Source organism: Parasteatoda tepidariorum, chromosome 10 (assembly GCF_982258835.1).
Source record: "Parasteatoda tepidariorum strain Cologne lab strain chromosome 10, Ptep-v5.0, whole genome shotgun sequence".
NCBI lineage: Eukaryota > Metazoa > Arthropoda > Arachnida > Araneae > Theridiidae > Parasteatoda > Parasteatoda tepidariorum.
The window spans coordinates 97859264-97878631 of NC_141764.1; the positions used below are offsets into that span (position 1 = coordinate 97859264).

Genomic DNA, 19368 nt, shown 5'->3' on the forward strand with positions numbered 1-19368 from the left:
ACTATATAAGAATTCGTATGGTTTTTATACACGTTATTAACGTCAAGAACTTGTCAAAATTCAAACGTCGAGTTATAGCAAAAATTGGTCATAAAAAGATACGGAAAATTTAAGTAGAAAAGTGTGTAAGTACGCTGTAAATATGTAAGTGCGCTGAATTGTTACGTAAACAAATTTTTTTCTTTTACGTCTCTTTCATCAACCACTTTTTGCTACGTAAGAATGCAATATTTTTACTTAATATTTTCATCAACAATGCGTCAAAATGTAAGTACGCTGAAATGTCAAATTATGCAACAACAACAAAAGAAAACGGTTATGAAAAAAACAAAAAATTTGCGTAGAAAATTTCGAACCAAAATTTACCGAAATTTTAATGGTAAATTTATTTTGGCAATAACACATAAAATACACAGAATCATTTTTACTAAATCTAAATAGTAAATATTCTTTCGTCAATCTTACCGAAGGGTAGTTGGTAAAATCCATTCCGCTAATATTACATAAAATATACCAAAGTTCTGCTTCCGAACATTTCAATGGTAATATCATGCCGTCAATATTTGCAAAAATGTATGTTTAAAGCTCATTAACTTTACCATTACATTAAATGTACCATTACGTATACCTTTACTAATACGAATAGTAGTTTAATTTACGCATCATGTAACATGGGTAGACACATATAATGAGATATTTTTTATTTGAATCTAGTGGCTATTAAAATAATAGATGACATAAAACAATCCAAAAGTTTATTGAAATATAATATATTACTTTTTTTGTAATTTTTCATCGTAATTAAAAATTTCGACTAACAGGAAAAAGTCTCGAAATATTTTTTTAACGTGATAAAATTGCACAAAATTTTGCACTGAGTAACATTTATATACAGTAGGTTAAACACTCAGATACAAACTAGAAATGAGAAACCGATAATTTAATTTTAGGGAACTTTTGTCATTCACAAGTACAACCATAAATAATAGCTAAAATTCTCTAGTAGCAAAAATTATAAAAATCAGCAGTCCAGGAGACGAATGATCATTTAGTTACTTTTCTCGATGGTGCTGAGCTTGTTAACCCAGAGTAATTAATCAATTCTTAAAAGACAGGTCCTTGCTGAAACGGTCGATCGCAAAGGTGATCTCCAAAGAGAAAATACAGCGTTCGAAAATTGTAAAAGCCTTTAGAGAAAAAGTTCGCAAGTAGGGCAAGTGAAATCGAAAAATCAATATCTAATAACTGTCACTTAAACTAAAATTCCCTTCGAAAGTTTAGTTAGGACAACGTTCTTACTAATAAGGTGATCATGATGGGGGGGGAGGGGGCATTTTGTCTAGAGAATGTATGTTTTACTTCTCTTTTAAAATCTGATTGCTATTTATAGCAAATGGGATTAAAAGTCTTACTCGAAAATTTCAATGGAAAATAGGGTACAGCTGAAAGTTTTAAATTCGATTTTTGAAATTCCATTCTTCTTAATGGAGGAGAGGGTAGAATCATTCAATTTATAACTAATGTCTTTAAATTTAGAGTATAAATCGAGGCTTGAGACGAAGACAAAAAAATTATGGTAAAGTTTCATCAAATGGAAGAACAGAATTTAACCTACTACTTAGTTTTTATCTCATTTCGGAAAATATCTGTTAAAAACATTTATTTCAAATTCAAGTAGAAAAAAAAAAGAAATGAAAAATCAATATTTTTAGAACTATGCAATTCGGAAATGATTGATTGGATTGGTGTAATACCATCTCTGGTAACTATGAAATTGGAAAAAAAATTTTTTTGAGAAAACTAATTTTAAAATCTAAATTTTATTATTTTTTGTAACATTCCTTTATATTATAAAGCGGAATGTACAATACGCAAAATAAAAACCGAAGCACTCTGAATTATTTTCTATCTAATAGTCGGATCTTCACGTTCTAGGACTCAATCTTAATGGTTCAAAAAGGCGATCTCCTATATGCTAATCCATTATTGCAGACGATATTTTAAGTTATGGAATCACATACGAAAACGAACTTTCTCTGAATAAACATAGAGATCAAGATCCGAAATCCAACACAAAAAGGCATGTTTATTCAGAGAAAGCATTGTTCATATATGTTTATTCAGAGTTTTTGCATCTTAATCCATAACTTAATATATCATCTGCACTAATTAATTAGTATATTTGTGGTCGCCAGCTTAAACCATTAAGACAGTGTCCTAGAACGTGACGATCTGATAATGAAATCAAACGTTATTTAGGGTGGTTCGTTTATTTATTTATTTTTTGAACACAGCACATTTATGAGTTGAAATTTAAATTCATAAATCAACTATAATTATAAAAAGTTGATCTTCTTAAATATGTTTCGAAAATCCTAAATTATTTTCCGCTTGGAGGGAATGTATTTTTGTGCAGAAAGCAAACAGTTCAAGCTTGACTTATTACACCCTAGAGGTGTGGTGGGTTGAGTTCAAAATTCAGACGAAAGGCTGTGTGGCTGATCAAATTGCTCTGCCTCCGATTATATCAATGCACAATTGGACAGTCGAGTAACGTGGTGCGGAGGCCAGGTGACTATGACTACTATCTGCCCTTCGGTTTGAATTGTGTAATATTGTAATGCGCAAACGCGGCAGTATTGTCTTCGGATCATAATTAGAGATGAATCCGAAGCAGTTGCCAATAACCCATTAATGTAGCTGTATTACATTGTTAACAAATAATCATAATTTTAATCTTTCTTACTTTTTAAAGCAAATTTTCCTAAATCACTGAACTCCTGGAAAATACAACATACGGTAAGGCAGGTGACCAGACCTTCTCAAATTTTTAAAGCATTTCGATTTGCATTGATTGCCCTCTGATTTCTTTGAAAACATCTCAAACCTTTTGGCAGTTAAATATTTGTTTCTTAAATAATGAAAATTTTCTATTTTTTTTAAAATGAAGTTTTTTGAATTAATTTACGAAAACAAGTAACTCATCAGCAAAACAACTTGGGCCCCTCATTGTACCAATATTCATGAATATTGACTAAATAAGGGTTCAAAGGGCCGTTATTTTCCGGCCCTATATAGAATTTTTCGATTCACCCGATATTTTATATTCATTATTCAGCTATTATAGGCCCCATAAAGGCCAATATTGGCAGTATATTGGACCAATTAAAAAAATCTAGATATCCCGATATTGATCCCTCAGTGCGTGCTCATGTAGGACCTATATTGATCCAATTTGGAGCTCAACTGGGGGTGAGGTAAACTTGCTGCTAGGGAATTTTGTAAACCAAAAATTTAAAAAAATAGTAAGTTGATATGCACTCTAATTTGAACTTCTAAATTCTCTACAGTGTAAATACTGAATAATTTCTTTGCCAGGTAATTTTAGTTAGTTATTAAGAGCATATTTATGACTACTGAAAAAAAAATACACATTAAATATATTTAAAAAAGAATCAAAAACTAATAACAAAAATTTGGAAGTAAGTATAAATCAAAATTTGCCATGTCGGCGAAATGATCTGTCGACGATGTGAGCTCTCGTCAAAATGATCGCATCGGCAAAATATGCTGACGGCTAAGTGATCATGTCGACGAAATGATTGTCGGTGAATAAAAAATTTTTAATAATCATATACTCAATCATTTTTCATGTGCTTAACAGATGTGGAGTATTGTACGATAGTTCGTAACTGCTTAGTAATGAAATCAAGTTTGATAAAGATGGCCCTGAATTTGATATTAATTATCAATTTTAAAAAAAAAAATCTTTGATCTGATATAAATCAATACTTTCCATAAATATATGGGTGCCCTCAAATCATTGTTTAAATCTCTGGTCACCTTAATTTTGGTATATACTGGATTAGAGTGAGTTTTCAAATATATTTGACAAAATTTTTCTAATGATTAGTTTCAGTGAAACTTAAAATTGTGCATTGTTGCAACTTAATAAAGTCCCGCAGTGGACTGATCGTTAAGACACGGTTCCCAGCAGATCACCGAAGTCAAGCATCACTGGCTGCGGTCAGTGTGCGGGTGGGTGACCACTTGGATCAGTCTGCGTAGGGACCGAGGGTGTGCGGTATTGGTCCTCGTTAAACTGTGCTACCGTAAAGTGCTCGACTTCGCGCGCAGGTCGTCGGGCTACCGAAGCGGGGGTGCCGTCCCCTTCGCAGAGGATCAAAATTGTGATGGCATGTCTTCGGATCATCCTCCGGGATGTTTCCCAGACCGTCGCCAATAGCCCATTGTGCAGCTCTAGTGCGACGTAAATTAACAACAACAACAACAACAGCAACTTAATAAAAAAGATGTTATCTTAATAAAAACAAAATCAACTGTCAATTTTAAACCATAAATTGCCTCTAAATCGGTTTATAACTTTCTCAAACACCTGGGCTCAAAACTTGCACTTTAACGAAATAGAGTTAGTACCAGCGTCGATAATAAATTAGACGTAATACTTAATTTCCCTTTAGAAGTTTATCAAATTCTCGAATAGTAGTTAATTTGAAATACAGAGTATCATTCTTCTTGTTTTAATAGCAAGTAACTTTCAGTAACAGCACGTCGCGTGAAGTAGTATCATGTCTTTGACAATTTCGCGGAAAGCAATTAGACGCTTGTTTGGGGATCTCAAACACTCCGCAAATTCTATGGAGAGAGAGTTAAATGTGTCACATTAATTTCAGGTTTCTTGTGTCGAGAAGAAGGTTTTAAGGGCAGTGAGAAATACGGTGAAAGCGTGTTATTTTAGCCTCGAAAAGGACACATAAAATTTTAGGGACAAGAAGCTGTTTCATTTTTGATTTCCCAGATAATAAATGTTTTTTCAATTCTACTTTCGATTTCATTATTAATTAAACTACTATAATTTTCTAATATGATTAACCAATACTGTTTCAATTTTCTTAGTTTACTACGAGGAGTGTAAATTGAGTAATAAAACAGGTGACGTAATGTTCGATAGGGTTTCCATCGACCTACAATTTGACGTAGCTCATATCACATATTAGCCTACCGTTTCTGTTCCACCAACTTAACTGAGTTTTATTAGTTTTCGTTTTTATTACCCGCGGTGGCATGGTCACCCTTTTATTTTTGATGATTTCCTTCGAAGTAAGTGTAACCGAACCTAGCTTAACTCCGATCCACGTGCGTCTTACCATTCATTCCATTATTTGATTTCTTAAATAAAGGTGAGACCTTCGTTGTAATTTTTTTTGTTATTGGTTCTTCTCTCTGCTGTGTGCCTAGGATTTATGTTCTTTTCAAGAAGATTAAATGTAATATTCTAATATGTAACTAATTCTTTTTTTATTTATTGCTGCCTTTAGTAAGTTAAAATTAATTTGGATACAGCATTTGGAAAGAGAACGTGGGATCGATGCTGGCGTCTCCACACGTTGGTGCATTCTGCTCCTGTATGGAGATTTCTGTAGATTTTAAAATTAAATTAAGATGTATGCTATAAAGGATCAATTATAAAGAGGATCTGCAAGTTAATTTAATATCCATCAATCTCCTGACTGAAAAATCCTGGGAATTTCCAAATCTGAAGATCTTTTCCTAAATAAATAAAAATTTGGAATAAATAAAGTCAAGAATAGTGCGATTACTTCATAAAATCAATTTCACTTTGGGCACAGACCAAAAAGGTTCAGGGTTGAATTTGATCTGTCAATACTGATGGATCACTGGTAACTTCTTCTCTTAACAACTTCGCTACATAATTTTTTTTATTCAGTTGAACTCTTTTACTGACAATATATTAAATTAATAATAATTTACGATAACAAAAATATCCAAATTATCTCATAATTCACATAGTATTGATTATTATCTTATTATATATATACACTGAAGAGCCATTACATTATGACCACCCTCCATCTATAACAATGGGCTCGCCCAGGTTTTCATGGTTTCTCGTCCAGGTACAATGTTTTCGTGAGCACATTAGGACCCATAATCCTCATAGAACAATCCCTGACGTCTGTAAGCTAATTGAACATAGTTGCAGACCAGATTCACCCATTCATGGCAACAGATTTTCCTGCGGGGGATGGTGTTTACCAACAGGATAATGCACCATGTCATAAGGGTCGAATCGTCGAGGAACATTCCAGTGACTTTCAAGTCATGTCTTGACCCCCAAATTCACCTGACCTTAATCCAATAGAGCATTTGTGGTCCTACTTGGAAAGCCAAATTCGTGCTGCCACGCTACCCCCTCGCAATGTGAGGGAATTACAGGACCAGTTGGTGAACGCTTGGTACCAGATACCTCAGACTGCCTATCAGCACCTTGTGGAATCAATATATATATATATATATATATATATATATATATATATATATATATATATATATATATATATATATATATATATATATATATATATATATATATATATATATATATGCCCATTCTTTTAATTTATTCAAAAAAAATGTGATATATTTTTTTAAATGGTTATTATATTATGAAGTTAGATCAATATCAAAAATGGCTGAAAAGATATATATTTCAATATTCCATATTCCGGAGATAATTCTCCTGAATGGCTTTTAGATCATCTTAAACAGTTGCACCAATGGAACTGATGAGACCACACTATTATTTTTAAAAAGTAAACTGTTAGGTAATGCTAAAAGTTCTTTTTATCTAACTTCACCTGTGTTAAAGACTGCAAAATTTTCTGAGGTGATCAAAATTTTTACTGATTGTTTTACTGCTTATAGTAATGTTTCAGCGAGTTTTTTTTTTACTCTTGAATTTAACTCATACTGGCGAGAATATCTAAAATTTTGCTCATCACCTCGATACTCTCGTAGCTAAAACTTATTGTTCTGCTACTTATTCCTCGGCTCTTAATCAAATTAAATATGTTCAATTACTGAACACATTATCGAGTGTTAATAAATAAAAACTAATACTTGAGCCAACTAATGTGTATAAAGTTTCAGTAAACAAAGCTCATCAGATAGCTTTTGCTCAACTTGCAATTAAACATGGTGAAGCACATAATACCATGCTTGTGCAACCTACAAACACTGAAAATATTTACAGATTTTAATATTTTAAAAATGTATTGTATCAAAAGTGAATTGTCTGGGAAAGAATATTTCAATCCTAGATCATCGTAAACCGGGCAGATAGTTAATATATGCTGCAAATCCTGAAAAATATTGCATAATTTGTATTTCGAATTTTTTCCGAGCATTCTTGACTGATAGCTACCCTGGTCTTCGTGGTTGGTTAAAAATTGATTAGTAGTAATATAAAAGTTGGAATATATTTTTCTATGGTCTATTTTTGGGATTAATTGAAAAGTGTGGCGACTCTTTGCATTGCTGTTTTCCCATCCTTCTTGCCAAATAAATAGATTGCTCTTCATTAATTGGGTTCTTGTTGACTGTTTTGATGGAATATCTTCTAAATCTATTGTAATCTTCTGACATATACTTATTTTTTCTAAAATTCTCATTGGATGAAAAAAAATCGCGTAACCGTTAATAGACGAAGAAACGTCTAAGCATCTTCGTCTATCATCAGCATATAATTAACAAAATTTATAACGATATTCATTTGCAAATTATTTCTTTACACTTTATTTGATATATGTTTAAAAATTTCTCAAAAAAGTTGTCGAATAACAATATATTTAATTTTTATTTGACCATATTCAAACAAAACAGTCAAATAACCCTAAATAAAATGGTAATCAATCTATTAACAGTGAGAAAAAAAATTATTAACTGTTTTCATCTAATACGGTTAAAAAACCAAAATTATATCGCATTAATTAAGCCACTTAATTCCTTACGACTGCGCTCATATTATAGCAGAGAGGGCTAATCTGTCTATCTCATGAGTAACAGGACTGAAGTTCGAGTCCCAGAAGTGACGCCGCAATATTTGTGTTTTGCTCTTTCCAATGCCTATGGCCTACTGTTTGTCAAGATAGGTACTCTGCCAGACATTCGTCTGGAGCTGTGGCGGTGACTATCGTAACGAGGTAAGATTATTTCAAGTAGGGGTGCGGGATTTCTTTTTAGGACTGGTTTCGGCGAGAGAAAAGGAGACCTCTTCATCGAAGCTACCCTCCCTAAAATGCCCTCTTCTTGTTTCCATAGCACCAGACTGCCGCAGACTTAGTGGCGGTCAGAGTACCTATCTTAGACAAACAGTATCCTATCTCCTATGCCCAGTTAATTTTCTTTTTTACCGAAAAGGTGAAAAATATCCATTAAAGTAAACTTTACGGTGAATCAGAAGGACAGATTTCTCCATAATTTTAGAATGAAATTTCTAACAGTGTAGTACTTACTTATTTAACTTCCTTATCTACTTAAACAAATAGTATGCCGATTTTAGTTCGACTATTAAATGAGCCGCTCAGAAGCCAATGCGGTTAAGTCCATTTTTTGATATTTACTGATTTTCTGGAAATTTTGATGAAATAAATAATAATCTTCTTAGTTATTAAAGGATTTACTCGTTGGTTACTTTTTTCTAAGCTAGACAGCCCTTTTTTTAATAGCTTCTGAATATATTGTATAATAATTTCAGAAGTCATTGTGAATAAGTCCACCTTTTATCAATATTTTTTTACATAAATTTCTTATCTTTTTCAGCTGCCAAAAGGTATAAGTCCTAAAATTTTTAAGTTGCTGTCATTATTTCAGTAAATACTTACGTTTTTATTTACACATCCTGTACATATCTTGTTTTTTTGCAGAGTTTACACCTCGAAAAAAGACTTTAAACACTTTTCTAATTAAATTAATAAACCAAGAATTTTAAAAACTAATGTATCAGAAAACATTAATTTTCTCAATTTTTGTGTCTTGGACTTAACCGCATTGGCTTCTGAGCGACTCAAATATCTATCTTAAAACAGAAAAATTTAAGACTAATTTTAGTAATGTCCACAGATGATTTTAAAAGCAACTCGAAAATATATTCTTAAACATTTTTATATTTTTAAACATACATTATATTCTTAAATATTCTTGAATGAAAAAAGAAAGAAGAACTTTTAAGACAATTTTTTTTTTGTAAATAATGAAAGAACTAGACAAAAATTTTCCTTTAATGGATTAATAATAGAAAATTGTTTTAAATCAGCACATTTAATCCTCTAATTGTACAAAATGATAAAATTGTAGGCTTTTGAGGATTACAAAAATTAATCAAAGAAAATTTAAATGATCATTTTTTTAAATTAAAACTTTGATCAATTCAAGGATTTTATTAAAAAAAAACACTATCTTCAAAGGAATTTCAATAACTTCTTTTCAGCGAAACTTTTCAAGAAAGAATCTTTCTTCAAGTGTTATTTTAGCCGTCGGGAAAATCAATTAACTGAAAAATCTCTTGATTTCAAAAACTTAATTGTGTAATTAACTCTTTTAAGCTTCCATCGGCTGCATTCAGACCAAAAGAAAAGTAGTAGAACTGATAAAAAAAAAAAGAAGAAAGAGAAAATTTTAGAAAAAAGGCCAATTTAAACCGTTTGGTATTTGAAAATACATTGGACAAAAAATTTATTTTTCTTTCAAATAGATCTTCAGAGTTCTAAAATAAAATTCCCTCTTGATTTTTGAATAAATAAAACACGACCAGAATAAATTAAATTTATTTATGGTACTAGAGTAGCAGTTTATAGCTTGGGGAAGCAATTATGTTCTAGGATAATTAAATGAGCTTATATATTGTTTAAAGTATAATTGAAATCAAAATGTCCAATGATTTTATGACATCCATTTTCGTTATTCTTTTTTATTGATAAGAGAAAATAGTCGGATTGCTAATGCTTGATACTTAGTAATTGGGTATTAAATTATTTTAATGTTCCTTTATGCGTAATTTAAATAATCTAGGAAATGTATTTTAAGAAATAAAAAGTTGAACTTAAAATTTAAATTAATTTTGGCAATTTTATAACCGTCGTTGAATGGATATAATATTGACTAACCTGCATTTGCTATATGAAGAAGAAAATCGCGAAGTCCTCTCACGATTAGCCTGACGGAAAGGGGACTCTAACCCATGATCCGTCTTGGATATTTTACGTCAACGCTGCGTCTGAAGGCGGAATTTCGTCTCGACCCAGACATGGCTGGGATTCGAACTTGGCTCACCTCATTGGGAGGCGAGCGCTTTATCTCCTGAGCCAACACAGCTCTGTTATATTAGGGCAATTAAAAGGCATTGAGGTGTTAGTAATTACTTCTTAAAAAAGCAAACATATTTTCAGTCTACTAAGGCCTCTCGCCCTGTTCGCGCTACTCACCAACCCCTGTGGTCGCTTCTCATTCATCGTTGACGATCAAGTGAAATGATCGGTCTATGTTCATTTTTTGTAAAAATTATGATTGGATAACCACCTGTTGCATTGTGGGGATTATTAAGTTCTGACAAATGCTTGACATAGAAAATGGGTTCACCTAGAGAGTTATTACACAGTGAAGATAGGCCCTGCTGTTGAAAAAAACTATTCTTGCCAGTACGCAAATTCGTTTTTTTTTCTTCCTCAGAATCAGCTTGCACCGACGTAAGCGGTTCCTAAGCCTTGATCTTTTTAAGAGTTCTTTTTTCCTTAAAAGTCGATAAAAAAAAACATAATTTTGTTCATAAAGTATGCAAATAAATTTCAGTAAAATGCATTTATTATTGTGTTTATCGTTACAAAAAGAAAAGATAGTTGGATTTGTACTTAACTTAAACGCAATCTTAGGAATACAGAACGAGTGACACAATAAAAAAACTTTCGATATTAATAAGATAAATATCTAGCAAACACCTAATCTCTCTCCTATTTTTAATTTATTGATTTTTTTTCTTCCTTTTTTTTAATTTTATTTTTATTTTTGACATTTAATTAAGCGCTAGCTTATAAAATGAAAATCGCGACAGGGATTAATTTATTCAACAATCAATAAATAATTATTGTTTAAAGATGAAAATGCGAAAAATAAAATTGCAATAACTTTCGAACAAATAGAAATTAAAAAAAAAATTTTTAACTGTGTCTCCATCAGGAAAGTGGACCCAATTAAGTAGTTACTCATTTCGGTGTTTCAGACAAAGTCAATATTTTATGAGATTTTTCAGTCATCGTCAATGTCTGAAATCAAGAGAATGGCAACTTTCACGGGGGAATGTCAACAATCAGATAGTCGCTTTCGTGAATATCCGAAATATTTGTTATATCCGATTTGGTATTATTTATTCGTTGATAGTATTAAACCTTTTCGATATTTTAATATCTGCTAAGGATAGATTAGAAGATTAATGTTCGGAATACCGATTAAATACCTACCGGACAGTGGTATTTTAAAAAAATATCAGTGTAGGGCATACCGGGCAAATGTATACCGGGCAGTGGCACTTCGCTAGACCTAATACTATGCATTTCGGATATTTAATAAAGCGATTATGGATCGTCAACATTCACCGGTGGAAAGTCAACAACCACCCATTTCTGTCATTTACAGTAGCATATCGACATGAGGAGGAAAAGAATATGACCCCTTTTGCTCATTCTATATTAAAGTTTTTATTTCCGGTTGTTTCATTGAGGAATCTATATAAGTAAACATTTTATATATGTATTTAAAATATATACAAACTGTGATGGACAAAATATTTTTCAATTTATTAAGATAGATTAGTTTTATTGCAGCTAGAAAAAATATGTTCTGAAAATACGAAATTTCTGTAGTAGTTGATGAGAATGCATTCTTTCAAATAAAATTGTATGAATTTATTTTAATCGGTCGAGCTGAAAGTCGCTTGAGGTCGTTACACGGCATCAAATGGAGCGTTTTTGTGCTTGCTTCCATTCATAACTTTCAATATTTTTAATTTTCAACGCCTTCAAGGAAGTCCTTAATGATTCCAAAATTAAATATTCTCATGAATATCCGAGTAATTCGTAACTGTCTCTAATCTGCATAATGTTTCCATACGATATCACGGTTTGTGTTTACGTTTAAATCATTTTAAACCCGAGCTTCTAGAGCAAACTAAATTAAGATTTATTTGTGTAGATAAATTCGTCAACCTTGCACGCGATTAGGGAAGTGTAATAACACACCCGATAAATTGATTTGAATTATAATTTGCCTGCCATTTCATGCCCTAATTAAAATTTATTATCATGATGGAAAAGAGAACGACTTAAGTTGAATATATTTTTTAAAAAATTAAGTCTCATAATAAGCTCCAAATTATTTGTAATTTTAAGGTGTTGCTGCTTGCATAACCTTGAAAACTCAAACGAAAATCTACCGCTTGAGTATGGTTCAACTTTGTTATCATGTAAAATACATCTTGTTTCTTAATTATGATATACATCTTAACTCGTTTGTGTTAATCTTTATCATTTGAAATAGTTCATGTTTTATAGTATTAAATAGTTGTACTTACATAACTTTATATGAACACTGATTTTTGTTACACAAAATATTTTACTTCATCCCAGCTACATCACCATAAAAAAAATATGCAATGATGTATAACAATCTAAAGTTTTAAATATGGGAATTATAAATGCAGAAGTAGTTTTCTCATCCCCATTGTTACCGTGAATAACCAAAATCGAAAGAATGTCGACATTCACCGGTGAATGACAATATATACCCGATACCCGGTTATACCTCTGGGGTGGAGATCGTTCTGTGGTTCAGGTGAAAATTACGATTTGTGGAGGAATGAATGGATCCACCGTATAAGCTGGTGTGACGTGTTGGTGTGGAAGAAGTTGATTTTTAGCCACACATGGCACCACTGCATAACCAGAAAAATCGCAGGCCCCTGTGCCTTGCTGGCCTGTGACAACAACAACAATGGCATATTGCAAATCAAAGAAGAGCGTCCGCTTTCCAATGAGGTGAACCGGGTTCGAATCCCCAGTGATGACTGGTCGAAAGTTCTCCACGAAGGCAAATTTCTTCCAATACTTGATTCGAGAGTTTCCTTGTCTTCTGGATTGGGTTCAAAATTCACAAGGCAACTGAGCTGCACATTAGTAGTCGTAAAACCAAAATGGGGTCTGCTGTTCGTCGACGGTTGTGAAATAAATTAAAATGAAAGAAGAGCCGCATGGGATTTTCAAAGATTTAAAAAAATCTAAAATATGACAATTCTATATAATATAGATACATATTTTCGTATTTATTCTGGTGATTTATATTCAACCTGAATACATTTTCAAAATATACTTTACTAAGGAAAAATTTGATCTTTACTTCGGGAGAGAGTGGATTAGTACATCGGTTTGGAGGGAAGTATAGAATAAGGATGAAGATAGAAATTTGGATCATAAGGATTGTAATAAGGATAGAAATGAAAGGATAAGGACATCATAAAGATTGAAAATTTCTTTGCAATCCGTGATGGTATAGGTCATCCAGTCAGGACGCTACAGGTGCATCCCTAATTTGGATTAACTGTTCGTAAACTGGCTCTTTTATCTTAATTATCATATTTGTATATTTTCTATAACATTCACATGCGGCCATATTTATTCAGTTAGTAACGACATTGGCAAGCTCTGCCAGTAAGTAGCCAAAACACTACGGTTCAATAAAACTGACAAATCTAAAGAACTTTCAACCACAAAGATTTTATTTTATTTCAGAACCGTAGTCGAACAGCTGACACAATTTTGGGTTTACAACTACCAATGTTCAAATCCGTAGCCTTTTCATTTTGAACCCAATCTAGAAGACAAGGGAACTCCTGGATGAAGTATTGGGGAAAAGTTTCCTTCTTAGAGGACTTTTTGATGAAACTAACCAGCATTTGCGTTATATGAAGAAGAAAACTATGAAAACATCCAACGATTACCCCGACAGCAAGGGGACTCTAACCCATGATCCGTCTACAACTGAGGATATTTTACGTCAGCACTGAGGTCGGTGCGAGCCACAGTGCTTACACTGTGGTCGGTGCGAGGAATTCGTATCGACCAGCTCTCGCTGGGATTCGAACCCGGTTTACCACATTGGAAGATGAACGCTCTATCCCCTGAACCACGAAGGCTCAACAACAAAGATTAGGAAACATAAAGTAGAAACACTTTAGATAAACAAAAGTTCTGGTTCAAATATGCACGAGCAGCCGATCTATAAAAGAAACACGGGCCGAACGGTGTATTTCCATCTATTTGTTGCTTTGCAATTTTCGATGCTTATGATATGTCCTAGTTTCCTTTCTAAATTTTAACAACTGTACTGACTTACTCTGTTTATCATGATTGCATAAGCACCATTGAACCTCGATAATTCGATAGATGATGAACTGAGCTGTCTGTCTGAAGAACTTGGGTTCGATTCCCAGTGTCGGTGAGCTCAACTAGCTTCAGATCGATAGGTACTAGCTTGTCTGGGAAGTAAAGATAACTGTTACGCAATGTTAACCACATTAAATCCATCTTACCGTTTGTCATAAAATTGTGGAGTTTTAACTTATGTAAACCCCCAGTTTTACCTTTTTTCCCCCTATTTATATTTAAACACAAAAATGTTACAGGAACCTGCTTTAAAAATTTTAAATCTAAATAGGGCAATTATCGCTGCTCCACTCAAGTCCTTAAAGTAAGCGCAATAAAAGTAATTTTATTCTATTTTTACAACTTTTGAAGTACAAGTAATAAATAACATAAGCTCATTACATTATATTTTTCACTAGACAAAAGTATTCTCTTCGTCTATTACTGTTTGCATTTTACGTAACATTAACTACGAGATGGATTTAATTAAAATGTCTTTTGCACAATGTCTTTTATTTAGAACAGCCTTTTCTGTCGAATATTTGAGCCAAAGTAAACATTCAATTATGAAATGAAGAGATCATTGACGATGTGGAAATGGAAAATTAGTTATGATATGTTTCGTCAGTTTCAATTGTTTTGGTAATTGACAAATTAAATGTGGAGTATATTAAAATAAGTTTTCATAAAATGTAATGTTGCGTCCAAAAATTAATTCAAGCATTTCGAAGCTCCAATTTAAAAAAAGAATAATGATATTTAGTATTGTCATTAAGTTTTTTTAATTTAATAAAATGTATACGTATAAAATTTGTATTTAATAATTAGAAATACGTTTTACGTGTTCATACAATTCGAGTAAAAATACTATAGTTTAAATGCTATAATTACGCTAATTAAGTTCCTAGTTTCCAAGTTTGTGAATGTTGAAAATATTAATAATTTTTTATACATACTTTATTACTATAATACCAACTACTAATTTACTATCTTAAAATTAAACAATTTTCAAAAATGTTTTTCTTAATTTCTAAATTAACAAATTTTATCTAAACGTAAATTAGTTTCATTTAAAAAAAAGATTATAATTTAAAAATAAAGTGACTGAGCATAACCAATATTTAAGTTAATTTTGTAAAACATCACATATAACATGTAAAGTTATATCAATTATCATTCGTGTTTTTTCCCCCGAAATGCTTGATTTGAAAACTTTCCAGAATAAATATTTAAAACTGAACTGTGTCAGATTTTTTCATGTGTTTTAATTATTTGATATACTTCATGTACAATTTAATGTGTTTGGCAGCAAAGTTATAATTTTGTGTGATCTATATTTAAAAAATCTTAGGCGACACCACCTCAGTGTTCGTTTACGTTACGTTTTGTCTTGCTGCGCAAAAAGTATATAACTTTTATACTTGATATGACGAAGTTATGTAGAAAAATGTGCAGGTAGTACGAGGAAGTAAACAAATTTTACATTTGATATTTATAATAGTTCTAGAATTAACTGTTAAATTTGTAGGAAAAAATACCATGTGGACCACTCTACAGAACACAAAAAAGCAACTAAAGAATGGGAATTCAACGTATTGAAAAGGAAATTTTTATTATTCAAGAATTCAACGCGATTTTTTTTCCTTTCAAAATTGAGCTCGAAAGGTATTGTAATTTTTGTGCTTACTGCATGATTTTTTTCTCACACTTTTTTGTTTTACATAATTTAACGTTATATTTTGCTACATTGAGCAAAAATTATAAGTCCTAATGATTTTAAAATTGCAAAGAAATGAAGAAATATTTACAGGGAGTACGATGAAAGAAAGAAAATTTAACATTAGATGAATATTTCGAGAAATATTAAATGTTAAACATGTAATAAAAATTCCATGCAGGCTCGCTAAAATAATACTACAAAGTAGCAATTTGATGTGCTGAAAGAGCCATTTCTATTTGTATTCGAGGATTTCAAGAAACTGCAATTTTTTTCAAAACATATTGAAATTTCAAGATCTTAAATAATGCTTATTTATCCATTGTTGTAGGAAAATTATTTATCCCTCTCGAGTTCTTTATTTTATAAGCTCACACTTGAGTTGATGTTGAAAGTAACAAAGAGAGAAAGAGATGTCATGAGATAAAATTTAACATTTATATAAAAGAATCTTTATACACGAAAGATAAAAGCCGTTTACTATGTGAAATGTTTTAATGATATATTTCTCGTTGACGAGTAAGCTTCTTATAGAACCACGCAATACGTATTCCTTAGGCTTATTACTTTTTCAAGTTCGGTTGATTTTTTTTTAAATCCAGGTAATTGTTCAATTCGTTATCATTAGTATACTGACAAAATGTTTTGCATGAAATTACTATAAATCTTCAGTTCATTAACAATATGATCTTTGTTCTGTTGAAAAATATTGTATTTTAAGGAAAAATAGCAGAGATTAATGTTAAATACAATGAAACACTTAAATTAATTTTAAAAAGCATTGAAATCGCACAATACGTATTTCTTAAGCTTATTATTTTTTCAAGTGTGGTTGAATTTTTTTTAAAATCCAGGTAATTGTTCATTTCGTTCCCATTAACATATTAACACAATTTTTCGCATAAAATTACTATAAATCTTAACTTGGCTAACAATGTGATGTTTGTTTTTGTTGAAAATACTGTATTATGGGGAAAAATAACAATGATAATGATGAATACAATGACAAACTTAAATTGATTTTTAAAATCAAATTAAAATGAACTTGACCTCTCATGCCTAACATATTATTTCTTACATTTTATTAGGCAGCGCACTCATCTTTTTAAGCAAATAAAGAAAAGAAAACGCAGAAGGGGAAAAAAATAAAACTTTCAAAAGATATATTCGATGAATAATATTCTGAGAATGAAAATTTTAAAAAAAAAATGTAGAGGGGATGGGGCAAAAGTGCCACCAGGAGAAATTAATTTACTAAAAAAAAATATCCCGAGACCTAATTTAGTTGAAGGCTGTCAAGTTCATTAGAAGCTAATTTCATAAGGATGAGTGAAAATTTATCGTTTAATAACTCCGCCATTTTCTTTTTTAAAGAACTGACTTCATATGTTTGATTAATTTATAAGACTCAACAACTTTCCAATTTATTTTGAGGTTAATTGAATTACACTTTTCTTCTGTTATTTCTAAGAACTTGAATAATAAAATTAAATAGTATGTACCTGAGACAAAAAACTCAAAATATTTTTCAATTCTGAAATATTTTATTTTGAATTTAGGAAATATACTTTAATTTTTTCTTGATTAGTTATACAAAGTTATTCAAATATACAAATTTGGAATGCGGGTGTTGCAGAATAAATTTTGAGGATTGCATAGCCACCCATTTCCGGAAATGTCACTGTTAGTTGTGCACATTTGAAATGTTCTTTTACAAAAATTATCTTACTTTTACGGTAATTCTACATTTTTTATTTAGAATCAAAAATATGTATTGAAATAGCCATTTTGTTGTGATATAATGATCTGTTGACCAACATATCGAACTTGACAAGTTTTGTCGTCAAATCATAGAATTATCTCAAATAACTATTTCTGTGTTTGAATGCCAACATTTACAAATTATTTTTTTTTTTTAGAAATGCAGAATGAAGATATTTTGGATAAATGCAAGTACCGTTCTATTTGTACATGAGCAGCTAATTCTAAATAGGGAAGTGTCTCTATTGGCGTATGTTGACACTTCCGGACATGGGTTGCTGAGCAATTTCTAAGCCTTATGTTGTGCTCAAAAGTTCCTCCAAGTCACCACTCACTTTCCTATAACCACTTTATTGAAAAACTTTGTATTTCTTACTGTCAACAGACTTTTTTTACGAACACAGTACTGGACCGAATTCTGTTACTTTCTACAGAATAGGTTTGTTGCAAATGAGAATTTTAAGAAACTGGTGAAATGGATTGGCATCCATTTTTGTCGCTTTTCCCTGATGAGAAAGGTGATGATTTTATTCTTTTCTTATCTTTTATGTAAATATTTTTTTAATCTTTTTTTTTCTTTCCATAATCGATAAATGTTCAGGAAGAAGAACTGACGTCGCTCGGTGAGCTGAACCATCATAGCTGACTGCGTCTTGTGAAGAATTCTGCATGTATGCGAATTCATTTTTATGGAATCATTCAATAATGATAAATATTCCGATGACATTTCGATGATGATGAGTGACATTCCGATGTTGGGTAATCGCAGGCAGTATATTTGTACAAGTTATTAAATGTGATTAAAATTCTGATTGAGTTTTTGTTTTATATCTGTCTCTTAGTTCTATCCACAGTCCAGTCTCTCTATCTTTCAGGTTAATAATTTAATATTCGTTGCTACTAAATACTTCATAATAGTTTAGCTCGTGGTGATTCTGACAAATTAAAATGAAAATTCTTGAAATCTTCAAAAATTAATTTCAAGTAATAGGGAGATTTCGCAAATTTACATTATCTTCCGTACTCTCCCGCACGTAAGATTTCAAGTAATTGCGCATGCGTCAACTCTGGGGAACTGCGCATGCGCCCGTGAAAAAATATCAAACTTACGTAAGTGAAAATAAGAATTTTTGCAAATATCCATAAGTTAAAAACGCTAGCGTAGTGGAATATCATTTTAACTTCCACCACAAAATTAAAACAAACATTTACAATGGACGTAGACTATCTTTTTAAAGCGTTGGTATACGATTCAAAATGTGTCGCTCAACGTGTCAAAAAAATTTGGTATATTATAGATTTTGATGCATTCAGCGATTATGGATGCAGCTTCTATTATTAATACTTTATAAAAAAATATATATATTGAACTTCGATTGCTTATTCAACTTTTTTTTAACTAAATTGTACAGTTAAAATAAATATAATTTATAATTTTAAAATGGCGAAAATATATCTAGTTTCTTATGAAACTAGTGCAATTAGACAACCATAATGTTAAAAGCCAATAAATTGTTTTTTATTGAATGAACCAATTGTTGTAAGATCACACGATTCCTTTCTAAATTTCATCTTTTTAAATTCGCATTCCACGTTTTTAGT

General features: G+C 31.3%; 1 long non-coding RNA gene across 1 annotated transcript; it reads left to right on the forward strand.

Annotated features, from left to right (window-relative positions):
* The first annotated feature begins 17925 nt into the window (after positions 1-17925).
* Positions 17926-18594, forward strand: LOC139426336 (uncharacterized). Its single transcript, XR_011637582.2, has 2 exons — positions 17926-18284; positions 18368-18594. It is a non-coding gene; the product is annotated as an uncharacterized LOC139426336 (long non-coding RNA).
* Positions 18595-19368: the final 774 nt, after the last annotated feature.